The 13,954-nt window shown below is 40.5% G+C and overlaps 1 long non-coding RNA gene across 1 annotated transcript; it reads left to right on the top strand.

Annotated features, from left to right (window-relative positions):
* Positions 1-826: 826 nt before the first annotated feature.
* LOC131023883 (uncharacterized) lies at positions 827-2,121 on the top strand. The gene is made up of 2 exons (XR_009101554.1): positions 827-1,167; positions 1,758-2,121. It is a non-coding gene; the product is annotated as an uncharacterized LOC131023883 (long non-coding RNA).
* Positions 2,122-13,954: the final 11,833 nt, after the last annotated feature.

The raw sequence follows: 13,954 nt of genomic DNA, 5'->3' as shown, positions 1-13,954 counted from the left end.
AGTAGTCGCCGACCGCCGCCTGAAAACTTGAGCTCCCTCTCCGCGAAATCCGGCGAAGATTAGCTCTATCCCCAAATCGGCCGCCCCAAATCGAATTAGAGCCACCGCCTGAAACCCTTAGATCCCCAAATCACCACCACCTCTATCCCAAAATTGGCCACCCCAAATCGGAGCCTTCTTTCTCACCGATAACCCGCCTCGCTCTTGCTCTATTTTTCGGCGATAAAGGAGCTCTCCAAATCAGGGTCGATGTAATTTTTTTAAGCTTCAACCTATTTCCAAATGAGGGAAGAGAGAGAGAACGAGAGATGAGGGAGGAGAGATAGAACGAAGGGAGGAGACGCCGCTCCGGCGACAGCACACCGTCAAGCCGGCGGCGGCAGAAGCGCCGAGAGAGAGGGGGCGGGTGGCGTATCTGTGAGTATGTGTGTTCGTGTTTGTGTGTGTTGTGTGTGGTGTGTGTGAGTCAGTGTGTGTTTGTGTGTATGTGGTGTGTGTGTGTGTGTGTTTGTGTGTGTGGATTTGCCACATAGATTTAAAACAAATATTAATATGCCATCTAGATTTAAAATAAAAAATAATATGCCACATAGATCTTTATTTTTCATAAATTCAAATTATGTTAAAATTAAGATTGAATTTAAAATTGATGTATTTTTTGGCCAAAATTTAAAGTCATGTTATAAATCAGAAAATTAGCAAACTATGTGTATTTTATGGCAATAACCCCTTCTTTAATTGTATATAAATCATATAAATTAGAAAACTGAAGTTTCGTAGAGTTTTCGAAAATCAATTTGTTGGAATTTAAAAAGATATATATATATATATATATATATATATAGGGGAGGGATCTATAGAGAATGCCTATAAAATAAAGAATGGAGAATAACTCCTTACCGTTAGATCTTGCAAAACTAGCGGTCATGATTGAATTCGAATATCCATAAAAAATCATGTTTAATTAATATAAATCATTTTTATATTCAAATAAGGGTAGTTCGGCCAATTAAACCACACCCAAAATCTGAAACATATCTCACTTCCGAAAATAAAGCAACCCCTTTCTTCCATTATTCCATAGATTTTTACAGTTTTCGAAAAATCACAATCCGTTGCAGACAAACGATTTAGAGAGCAAAAGAATTTTGAAGAAGGTCGCCGGCGGTGAGTTCATTCAGTTTTTGGAAAGATTGGAACCGCTGATTTCATTTATTCAGTTTTTTAAAAAGATTCGAATGTGGGTAAACCATTGCCGATCTTGATTTCTATTGCACTTTTTTGTTCTGCTATGTTGATTACTTTTTCATTCGAAACTCCATCTGTCTTTTTTATATAAAAAATGTGTAGATCTAAAATGTTTTGTTGTTTCTAATGTTGAGATGCACTAAAAAATAAAGCTTCGAAAATGACATAATGCTAAGCAAAAAGTCAGTCTACATGATGCACTAGAATTTACTTTACTATTTCATTTAACTATTTATATTTTACAAATGTTTCGAATATTTGAATGAAATTACTCTGTATTCATTGTTTTTTTTATATTAAGTTTAAATTAAGAAGTTGTATATTGATTTCTATACTGTATTTGTTTTTTATTTCGTTGGTTCTGTTATTTGTCTTTTGATGTCTCAAGGATATTGCTTTTTTTTTTTTTTCTGTAATTCATTTGCTTGTATTTTGGGTGGTTCTTTTGTGTAATTACCTCGAGAATTGGCTCACAAATTGTTTCAGATGATGTGTTTTTTTTTTTATAGATTTTCCATCTCATCCATGGTCCTAGCAGCACCTAGAAGGGTTTGTGGGAATTAAGGTTTGTAGCTGTAATTCTCTGAATTTTGCGAGAAAACTCAGCAAGGACATTTATTGTTGGATTGCATACTATGGAATATTCTTCAAGATGATTAAGCATTACAACTCAAGAGATAATGGGATAAGTAGTTTGAAGGCTCGAGCAGCTTGCAAGTTATGCTACCTACACATTTTTCATGTTCATTTCCAGTTGATTGTTTGTATATTGTTCATTGAAAAGTAGTTATTATTCGATATATATTGTTATATTGTTCGATTGTTTAGGTATGACATTTGAAAATTTAATATTTAATAATTTGTCATTAAAAAGTTTTGGTTGTTTGAAACTAGAGTGATTTGCTGATTGATAAAACAATCCTCAAGTGTGTAATTTTGAAGTTCTAATCTTTTTTCAAACTCAAACTCATTATTTGTTCATTTATAAATTGAATTATGTGCATTCATTGAAAAAATATATTTCGTTCATTGACAAATTGTGGTTATTGGTTACGAAATAATATTGTTAATTGTGGTTATTGGTTACGAAATAATATTGTTGACATCTGACTGAAAATTTTAAAACTTTTATACAAAAAATATTTCGAACAAAATGTAAAAAAGTTACGAACATCTAAATAAAATTTTTGAATTTTATTTGCTGAAATGTTAAAATATTTTACAAAAAATATTTCGAACGAAACGTAAAAAAGTTATGAACAGCTAAATAAAATTTTCAAATTTTATTTGCTGATATGTTAAAATATTTTACAAAAAATATCATCTGACTGAAAATTTTAAAATTTTTATACAGAAAATATTTCGAACAAAATGTAAAAAAGTTACGAACATCTAAATAAAATTTTTGAATTTTATTTGCTGAAATGTTAAAATATTTTACAAAACATATTTCGAACGAAACGTAAAAAAGTTATGAACAACTAAATAAAATATTTAGAACAAGTTTTAAAAAGTTATGAACATCTAAAATAAATTTTTTGAATTTTACTTATGTTGTGATAAAATAAATCATACCAGTAAACTACAAAAAAAAAAGTCTTACATATGCTGAATATATAAGAAAGGAACCATTACAAAACATATAAAATAGGGCGGTTAAGAATATAAAAAGATTCAATAAAATCATAATAAAATACTCCCTCCGTCCACCAATTCAAGGCCTACTTGCCTTTTTGGGACGTCCACAAAAACAAGGCCTACCTATTTTTGGTAAGTTTTTATTCATTATTTAATCAAAAAAGTCAAAGATTCTTTACAAAAAAGTGGGACCCTTTCTCCACTCAACTAATAAAAATACACTTTTTCTTAAAAAGTGGGACCCTTTCTCCATTCAACTAATAAAAATACACTTTTTTCTTAAAACCCGTGTTTTTTCATAGAGGCCTTTAATTGGTGGACGGATGGAGTATATAACTATTCTTTTTTTTGAATTAATATATAACTATGTTTTAAAAACAAATATTATGAAGAAAACAAAATAACGAATTATAGAATTAAATAACTATAAACACAACTCATAATATTCATGAAATAAACACAAGCATAAATTAATAAAAGTAATTTATGAAATAAAGAATAAAATATTGATGATGGATATCTTAATTATCACATCCAAAAAAAACGAGATTTGGTCAACCTTAAAACAAATTAAACGGTACATTAATAAACAAAATTACTTGATTAGCCTTAATATAAAAACGGCTGCTATGTAATCTACTAAATCTGGACCGTGAGATTATACAAAACTAATGGGTAGGATTAATTCTTCATTCTCAAATTACTTAGCGTTCTCTATGGATCTTCTCCCTATATATATATATATATATATATATATATATATATATATAGGGAAGAGCTAAAATAAGAACATTTCTTAAGATATAAAATAGGATCATTTTCAGCCCTTAGATCATCAAGATCTATGGTCGATTCGTAATCATGTTGGATGGATTTATGGTCCTGAGTTCGAATCCCAAAGGTAGCAAAAAATTATTTTTCACAATTCATACCAGCGAATTCATACGTGTTCTACATAAAATTCATACATTAAAAATTGCTCTTATTTCTTATTTTAATATGTGCTCTCACGATAGCCCACCCCTATATATATATATATATATATATATATATATATATATATATATATTCACCGGGCATAACTACTTAATAATTTAAATTCTAGATTTCTACTAAAATATTCTATTAGAGAAAATCGAGGTATTACAGGTGATTTTGCTAAAATCCCTCAAGAAAAACTTCATCGTAGGGATCGAATCACAATATCCCTCCAAGAACTAGAGATTTAAGCATAGATATTAGGGATGCATGGGCACTCTAGGGAAGTAGATCTCAAACATCATTATCATGGCTGGGACATCCCATCAGACCAACACTGACTCCCCACCTTCCCCAGCGTCTCTACTTCGTCAACAACGAGATATGTCGAGCTCAATTCAACCTCAAATTTAGAGACGAGTTCTGCCGTGCTCGATTCATCAACGACGAGTTTTGCTGGCGTCTCTGCTTCATAAACGGTGGGATCTATCGTGCTCGATTCAACCTCAAGATTTCTCGTGCTCGACACATCAATAAAGTTGCCTCCGGAGGCGAGTTCTTCTTGATTTGAGTCTACCATAAGTGTTTCAGGTAGAAACTCACTGAAAGAAGCAGAGCTTTCATCTAGGTTCAAGAAATCTGAGGGGGTATTAAACGTAAATGGGTACACAGGGGGGGTCGATTGGATAAAGGGAGCGTCGGGAGTGAAATTCAAAGTGGGTGGTGAATGAATGTGATCTCATTGAGACATTTTATCTCTCAAATTCAGAGATAAATGACTCAACCCAAAACACCTAAGGGATTGACTCGCAATCGTACGAGGTCGTCCTAGTGTAATAAGCTAACCTGCCCCTGCCATACTCACAGTTCCCATACTCACATCGATGCGAGTATGGGTGGTAGCCATAAAAGGTCGGCCAAGCAGCACGAGATGCCCATTCTCGCCTCTAATCCCTTTTCCCACATCAAGGACAACAAAATCAGCCATAACACTAATCTCCCTCACAACAACCTCAACATTCTCAACAAGGCCCCGTGGGCTACTAATGGAGCCGTCAGCTAGCTCTATTTTCATATTCGTGAATTTAAGCTCTTTATTACCCAATTTCTGAAAAATATCTAGCGGCATCAAATTGACTGTCGTGCCCAAATCGAGCATTCCCAAAACCTTGTCAACCCCACCTAAGCTAATATCAAAAACAAAGCTACCTGGATCTCCTTGCTTGGGTGGTGGTTGGTCTGGTGCAACAGTGACAGGTGGCAGTGGCTCACGTGGGAGTTGGATAGCCTTGATTGCTTCCACGGTTTTACTTCTCCATTTCCCCATGGTTATTGGGGCATTTTCCTTGACTACCGCCACGGCATGAGCTTGATGCGGATGTTCGTCTTGATTTGGAAATTTCCCAGTTGGTTGTTGTTGCTGCAACGGATTCAAGGTCCCCCGTTAGTTACTCAATTGTAGTCTCGAGGTGCTTGATGGTAGCACTCTGAGCCTCCATCGCCTGTTTGCTAGCTTTCATGAAAGCTTGCATCTGATCCTCAAATAAGGGGCCTGGAGGTTGGTGCTGCTGAGGTGGGTAAAATTGTTGCTGGTTCTGATAACCCATAGGCTGCTGGAATTGACAGTATTGAGAACTCTGCACGTGTCCTTGCATGTGACCCTGGAGTTGCCTACTCGCATACCCTTGTGCAGCAAAGACTTCTACTCCTCTTTCATAAGTACGCTCGCCCATCCTATGGCACTCATTGGCTCCATGGCCATAATCACCACAAATGCCACAACTCTCAACAATGGGCTCACGGGCTGGAGGTGGTTCCACCTTACTCATTTTTAGCTGCTGCATCTCCCTCATGATCTCAGCAACCTGCTTCTGCAGCTCATAGTTAGGTACCACTGCACTAGCTTCAATTTTCCTTCCTCGGACCGGCTTCTGCTGCGAGCTCTCAGCTAGGGTCTTGAAAATCTCCTTTAGCTCATCGGGAGTCTTCCTCGCAATGTTACCTCCTGACGTGCTATCCACCATAAATTGAGAAGTCTGCAGCAACCCATCATAAAAGAGTTGCATCAACATCACTGGGGTTAACTGATGCTGCGGGCACTGGCGGAGGAGCTCCTGGAATCTTTCCCAAGCCTCATGAAGTGGCTCATCGGCTCCTTGAACAAAGTTCATGATTTGAGTTCTAATCTCTTGTGTCTTGTGATTTGGGTAGAACTTCAACATAAACTTCTCACAGGCCTTTCCCCAAGTAGTGATAGAACTAGGCGGTAAGGAGAGAAGCCAAGTTCTTGCCCGATCCTTAAGTGCATACTGGAAATATTTAAGCTTCAGCTGATCTTCTGTGATCTCCAACAGTGGAAAAGTTTTCACTTGGGTGTAGAAGTCCCGGATAAACTGCAGGGCATCTTCATTCGGCAGCCCATAAAAGAGGGGGAGCAGACTTGAATCATTGGGCTTCAGGTTGTAATTCCTGACTGCAGTGGAGAGCACAATAGCTGAGTTCGTGGCCTCTATGACAGGCCGGGTAAAATCCCCCATGTACTGCAATTTTCTTCCTGCCATCTTCTCAACTCCAACACTAGACAAAAGAGACTCGGTACCCTCTCCTAGGCTTCAAGCACCTCGCGTGCACGGTGAGTGTTGTCAAGTAGAATGCCAAATTCCAGTTAAGACTTTAACTCCCTAGCAACACAACACTCAACAAAACAGACCAAATGCACCGGTGGGAGAAAGAAAATAACCGAGCAAAAATAAACATAAAATAAACACGGAAAACAAAGTAGCACAACCAAACGCCTAAAGCCTTCCCCGGCAATGGTGCCAAAATTTGACTCAACCCAAAACACCTAAGGGATTGACTCGCAATCGTACGAGGTCGTCCTAGTGTAATAAGCTAACCCAAGTTGTCTCTCAAGGAAGGCTAAGCAGGGCTCTGATCATGCTACGTACAGAAAACAGGAAATAAACCTAAACACTCTAATTAGAAGTTTGGGTCTGACATTCACTCTCCGATTAACTAATGCGTAATTAAAATAAAGCATATAAAACTAACTAGGCCAAAGATAGGAAGCAGATTAAGAACGCAGGAAAACTAATAAACCTAGGGTTCTAAACTAGCAATCTAGAAAGCAATAGTTAATTCAATCAATCATGAACAACGATTATCTAGGCGAGATAAAAGAACAAACAATTCATTAAATGAACTCGAAGCAACAATAATCTATGCAAAGGAAATAAACTAGCATTCAATCCTATAGAAAACATTAACTGAGTTCTTACAACGAGTACGATCCAAAACTTCAATCCAATGTAATGAAAACTAACATGATCTTCAATCCACAAAGCCAAAAGATGTTTGTTGATGTTTTAACTACTCTAAAACTAAGGGAAATCAAGTGAAAATCGCCTAGGAGGCTGCTGGGGTCGAGAGTGCCAAGAAAAACCCTAAAAATAGGTTTTAAACCAAAAATCCGTAACTGCCAGAAATACGCAGTAGGCGGCCGCCTAGAAGTAAGCGGTGGCCTAGAAGTAGGCGGTGGCCGCCGTAAGTAGGCGGCCGCCTACTACCCCTTTCGTAAATCCAAGGTTGGCGAGCGGCGAGGCTAGGCGGGCGCCGTGTGTGCGGCGGTGGCCGCAAGAGAAGGCGGCCGCCTACCCGGAGGCGGTGGCCGCAAGAGAAGGCGGCCGCCTACCCGGAGGCGGTGGCCTAGTCTGGCGGCGGCAGCTGCGCCGGCAGTTGCCTCTTTATCCAAAAATGCTCAAAACTTCACGAAAGACTTCCCAAACTCCGGAATCCTGTACCAACAAGAAAATGCAGCAAACAACACTCGAGCAAGAATAAAAAGGCACGAATATGCACAGAGCATGCTCGAATGTGTATCACACAACCCAACAATAACACTAAAAAACAAGGTAAACAACCCCCCCACACTTAATCCATTGCTTGTCCTCAAGCAACACCCACAACATTAAATGGGAATCCACAAGCGATTCTACTCACCAAGCGAAACACCAACCAATCCAAGTCTTTCTAGATATCAATGTCCCCAATCAAGTGTTCAAAGTTAAGGTTTAAAATGCAACAACAAGATGATACAACCCAATCCAATCAGACCCAATTCTCCGCTAGGGGTGAATTTCCTAATGCAATTTCCTTTATAATCATATCTCGTTCTTTTCATTTCACATTCTTTCATCTTTTCACATTTCACTCTCTTTTTTGTGTCAAGTTATTTCCGCTCTTAATAGATAGTCCATATTTCACGAGATTGACATTTTTGGAGGTGATCCAAAATATTCTCGTGTGGTTTCCCATGCTCATAATGATGCTATTAGAGGAGCAGAGACCCAGAGGTATCAAGGACTTCAACAACCAACCATACATTTCAACGCAGAGATAGATATTAGGATATTGCAATGAAAACACTCCCCCTAGCATCTACCGGACAAATCACGTCAAGAGTTGCTCATCAGGGTGTTGCATCCAAACATTAAACTAATTACACCACATTGGGAACAAATCAATCACAAAAGACAAGGACAACAATCTACTCGAATCACAAACCAGAATCGCTAGTGAACCACCATCAACATGCGAGGTGCACTTTAAAGCAAACAAGAAATCAAGACAAGGGGACCACTTGCCCCACACAAGAAAGCCCAAAATCACAACAACAAGGCACCCATAGGATCAACAAACACCCCCCCACACTTAAAATCTGGCACTGTCCTCAGTGCTACAAAAAAGAGGGGTGAAAGAGGAAAACTTCCCTGAAAACCGATTCAAGTGGTGAGTCTGTAGTGTCCCACGATGTCTGCCAATCTCTCATCTATAAAACAAACAGTCCCCAATGCACCAACCTGCACCAAACAACAGAATCAACATAAACAATAGAAACACAAACCCAAACAAAACGAAAGAAAAAAAATAAAAACAAGAAAAAGCAAGAAAACATGGGTTGCCTCCCATGCAGTGCTAGTTTTTAAGTCGCCAGCCCGACTAAGAGAACCCCGTAACCAAAATCCGATTGAAGCTCTAGCTGCCTTAACGCCCTTGTAAACACGTCTTCTTGGATTGCAGCTGCGGGTCCTTCAAATGAGCGCTCCATGCTCATATCATGAGATGGTTTTCTATCCACACATCCAAGGAGATGGAGTGACACAACCTCATCAAGCTTCTCTTCCAGTAGCAAGGCACACAGAAGGCCTTGCACTTTATCATCTTCCTCTTGCAGCTTATCCAGGAATTCTTGCTCAATCTCACTTTCATCTTGCAAGTTAGCAAGAAATTCTTCCACGATCTCGTCCTCTTCCTGTAGCTTATTAAGGAATTCCTGCACAATACAATCCCCATCCAAAGCATCAAATGTTTCAACATAAGACCAGTTTTGAATTAAGGAAGTTGGGGTAGAAGGTTTTTTATCAAAAGCTGAGAAAGTTACAGCTCTACCTGCCCCTGCCATACTCACAGTTCCCGTACTCACATCGATGCGAGTATGGGTGGTAGCCATAAAAGGTCGGCCAAGCAGCACGAGATGCCCATTCTCGCCTCTAATCCCTTTTCCCACATCAAGGACAACAAAATCAGCCAAAACACTAATCTCCCTCACAACAACCTCAACATTCTCAACAAGGCCCCGTGGGCTACTAATGGAGCCGTCAGCTAGCTCTATTTTCATATTCGTGAATTTAAGCTCTTTATTACCCAATTTCTCAAAAATATCAAGCGGCATCAAATTGACTGCCGCGCCCAAATCGAGCATTCCCAAAACCTTGTCAACCCCACCTAAGCTAATATAAAAAACAAAGCTACCTGGATCTCCTTGCTTGGGTGGTGGTTGGTCTGGTGCAACAGTGACAGGTGGCAGTGGCTCACGTGGGAGTTGGATAGCCTTGATTGCTTCCACGGTTTTGCTTCTCCATTTTCCCATGGTTATTGGGGCATTTTCCTTGACTACCGCCACGGCATGAGCTTGATGCGGATGTTCGTCTTGATTTGGAAACTTCCCAGTTGGTTGTTGTTGCTGCAACGGATTCAAGGTCCCCCGTTAGTTACTCAATTGTAGTCTCGAGGTGCTTGATGGTAGCACTCTGAGCCTCCATCGCCTGTTTGCTAGCTTGCATGAAAGCTTGCATCTGATCCTCAAATAAGGGGCCTGGAGGTTGGTGCTGCTGAGGTGGGTAAAATTGTTGCTGGTTCTGATAACCCATAGGCTGCTGGAATTGACAGTATTGAGAACTCTGCACGTGTCCTTGCATGTGACCCTGGAGTTGCCTACTCGCATACCCTTGTGCAGCAAAGACTTCTACTCCTCTTTCATAAGTACGCTCGCCCATCCTATGGCACTCGTTGGCTCCATGGCTATAATCACCACAAATGCCACAACTCTCAACAATGGGCTCACGGGCTGGAGGTGGTTCCACCTTACTCATTTTTAGCTGCTGCATCTCCCTCATGATCTCAGCAACCTGCTTCTGCAGCTCATAGTTAGGTACCACTGCACTAGCTTCAATTTTCCTTCCTCGGACCGGCTTCTGCTGCGAGCTCTCAGCTAGGGTCTTGAAAATCTCCTTTAGCTCATCGGGAGTCTTCCTCGCAATGTTACCTCCTGACGTGCTATCCACCATAAATTGAGAAGTCTGCAGCAACCCGTCATAAAAGAGTTGCATCAACATCACTGGGGTTAACTGATGCTGCGGGCACTGGCGGAGGAGCTCCTGGAATCTTTCCCAAGCCTCATGAAGTGGCTCATCGGCTCCTTGAACAAAGTTCATGATTTGAGTTCTAATCTCTTGTGTCTTGTGATTTGGGTAGAACTTCAACATAAACTTCTCACAGGCCTTTCCCCAAGTAGTGATAGAACTAGGCGGTAAGGAGAGAAGCCAAGTTCTTGCCCGATCCTTAAGTGCATACTGAAAATATTTAAGCTTCAGCTGATCTTCTGTGATCTCCAACAGTGGAAAAGTTTGCACTTGGGTGCGGAAGTCCCGGATAAACTGCAGGGCATCTTCATTCGGCAGCCCATAAAAGAGGGGGAGCAGACTTGAATCATTGGGCTTCAGGTTGTAATTCCTGACTGCAGTGGAGAGCACAATAGCTGAGTTCGTGGCCTCTATGACAGGCCGGGTAAAATCCCCCATGTACTGCAATTTTCTTCCTGCCATCTTCTCAACTCCAACACTAGACAAAAGAGACTCGGTACCCTCTCCTAGGCTTCAAGCACCTCGCGTGCACGGTGAGTGTTGTCAAGTAGAATGCCAAATTCCAGTTAAGACTTTAACTCCCTAGCAACACAACACTCAACAAAACAAATCAAATGCACCGGTGGGAGAAAGAAAATAACCGAGCAAAAATAAACATAAAATAAACGCGGAAAACAAAGTAGCACAACCAAACGCCTAAAGCCTTCCCCGGCAACGGTGCCAAAATTTGACTCAACCCAAAACACCTAAGGGATTGACTCGCAATCGTACGAGGTCGTCCTAGTGTAATAAGCTAACCCAAGTCGTCTCTCAAGGAAGGCTAAGCAGGGCTCTGATCATGCTACGTACAGAAAACAGGAAATAAACCTAAACACTCTAATCAGAAGTTTGGGTCTGACATTCACTCTCCGATTAACTAATGCGTAATTAAAATAAAGCATATAAAACTAACTAGGCCAAAGATAGGAAGCAGATTAAGAACGCAGGAAAACTAATAAACCTAGGGTTCTAAACTAGCAATCTAGAAAGCAATAGTTAATTCAATCAATCATGAACAACGATTATCTAGGCGAGATAAAAGAACAAACAATTCATTAAATGAACTCGAAGCAACAATAATCTATGCAAAGGAAATAAACTAGCATTCAATCCTATAGAAAACATTAACTGAGTTCTTACAACGAGTACGATCCAAAACTTCAATCCAATGTAATGAAAACTAACATGATCTTCAATCCACAAAGCCAAAAGATGTTTGTTGATGTTTTAACTACTCTAAAACTAAGGGAAATCAAGTGAAAATCGCCTAGGAGGCTGCTGGGGTCGAGAGTGCCAAGAAAAACCCTAAAAATAGGTTTTAAACCAAAAATCCGTAACTGCCAGAAATACGCAGTAGGCGGCCGCCTAGAAGTAAGCGGTGGCCTAGAAGTAGGCGGTGGCCGCCGTAAGTAGGCGGCCGCCTACTACCCCTTTCGTAAATCCAAGGTTGGCGAGCGGCGAGGCTAGGCGGGCGCCGTGTGTGCGGCGGTGGCCGCAAGAGAAGGCGGCCGCCTACCCGGAGGCGGTGGCCGCAAGAGAAGGCGGCCGCCTACCCGGAGGCGGTGGCCTAGTCTGGCGGCGGCAGCTGCTCCGGCAGTTGCCTCTTTATCCAAAAATGCTCAAAACTTCACGAAAGACTTCCCAAACTCCGGAATCCTGTACCAACAAGAAAATGCAGCAAACAACACTCGAGCAAGAATAAAAAGGCACGAATATGCACAGAGCATGCTCGAATGTGTATCACACAACCCAACAATAACACTAAAAAACAAGGTAAACAACCCCCCCACACTTAATCCATTGCTTGTCCTCAAGCAACACCCACAACATTAAATGGGAATCCACAAGCGATTCTACTCACCAAGCGAAACACCAACCAATCCAAGTCTTTCTAGATATCAATGTCCCCAATCAAGTGTTCAAAGTTAAGGTTTAAAATGCAACAACAAGATGATACAACCCAATCCAATCAGACCCAATTCTCCGCTAGGGGTGAATTTCCTAATGCAATTTCCTTTATAATCATATCTCGTTCTTTTCATTTCACATTCTTTCATCTTTTCACATTTCACTCTCTTTTTTGTGTCAAGTTATTTCCGCTCTTAATAGATAGTCCATATTTCACGAGATTGACATTTTTGGAGGTGATCCAAAATATTCTCGTGTGGTTTCCCATGCTCATAATGATGCTATTAGAGGAGCAGAGACCCAGAGGTATCAAGGACTTCAACAACCAACCATACATTTCAACGCAGAGATAGATATTAGGATATTGCAATGAAAACACTCCCCCTAGCATCTACCGGACAAATCACGTCAAGAGTTGCTCATCAGGGTGTTGCATCCAAACATTAAACTAATTACACCACATTGGGAACAAATCAATCACAAAAGACAAGGACAACAATCTACTCGAATCACAAACCAGAATCGCTAGTGAACCACCATCAACATGCGAGGTGCACTTTAAAGCAAACAAGAAATCAAGACAAGGGGACCACTTGCCCCACACAAGAAAGCCCAAAATCACAACAACAAGGCACCCATAGGATCAACAAACACCCCCCCACACTTAAAATCTGGCACTGTCCTCAGTGCTACAAAAAAGAGGGGTGAAAGAGGAAAACTTCCCTGAAAACCGATTCAAGTGGTGAGTCTGTAGTGTCCCACGATGTCTGCCAATCTCTCATCTATAAAACAAACAGTCCCCAATGCACCAACCTGCACCAAACAACAGAATCAACATAAACAATAGAAACACAAACCCAAACAAAACGAAAGAAAAAAAATAAAAACAAGAAAAAGCAAGAAAACATGGGTTGCCTCCCATGCAGTGCTAGTTTTTAAGTCGCCAGCCCGACTAAGAGAACCCCGTAACCAAAATCCGATTGAAGCTCTAGCTGCCTTAACGCCCTTGTAAACACGTCTTCTTGGATTGCAGCTGCGGGTCCTTCAAATGAGCGCTCCATGCTCATATCATGAGATGGTTTTCTATCCACACATCCAAGGAGATGGAGTGACACAACCTCATCAAGCTTCTCTTCCAGTAGCAAGGCACACAGAAGGCCTTGCACTTTATCATCTTCCTCTTGCAGCTTATCCAGGAATTCTTGCTCAATCTCACTTTCATCTTGCAAGTTAGCAAGAAATTCTTCCACGATCTCGTCCTCTTCCTGTAGCTTATTAAGGAATTCCTGCACAATACAATCCCCATCCAAAGCATCAAATGTTTCAACATAAGACCAGTTTTGAATTAAGGAAGTTGGGGTAGAAGGTTTTTTATCAAAAGCTGAGAAAGTTACAGCTCTACCTGCCCCTGCCATACTCACAGTTCCCGTACTCACATCGAT

This window comes from Salvia miltiorrhiza, chromosome 4 (genome assembly GCF_028751815.1).
Source record: "Salvia miltiorrhiza cultivar Shanhuang (shh) chromosome 4, IMPLAD_Smil_shh, whole genome shotgun sequence".
In the NCBI taxonomy this organism is placed as follows: Eukaryota; Viridiplantae; Streptophyta; class Magnoliopsida; order Lamiales; family Lamiaceae; genus Salvia; species Salvia miltiorrhiza.
Note: the sequence above shows the minus strand (reverse complement) of the source record. Positions and strands in the feature narration are given on the sequence as shown.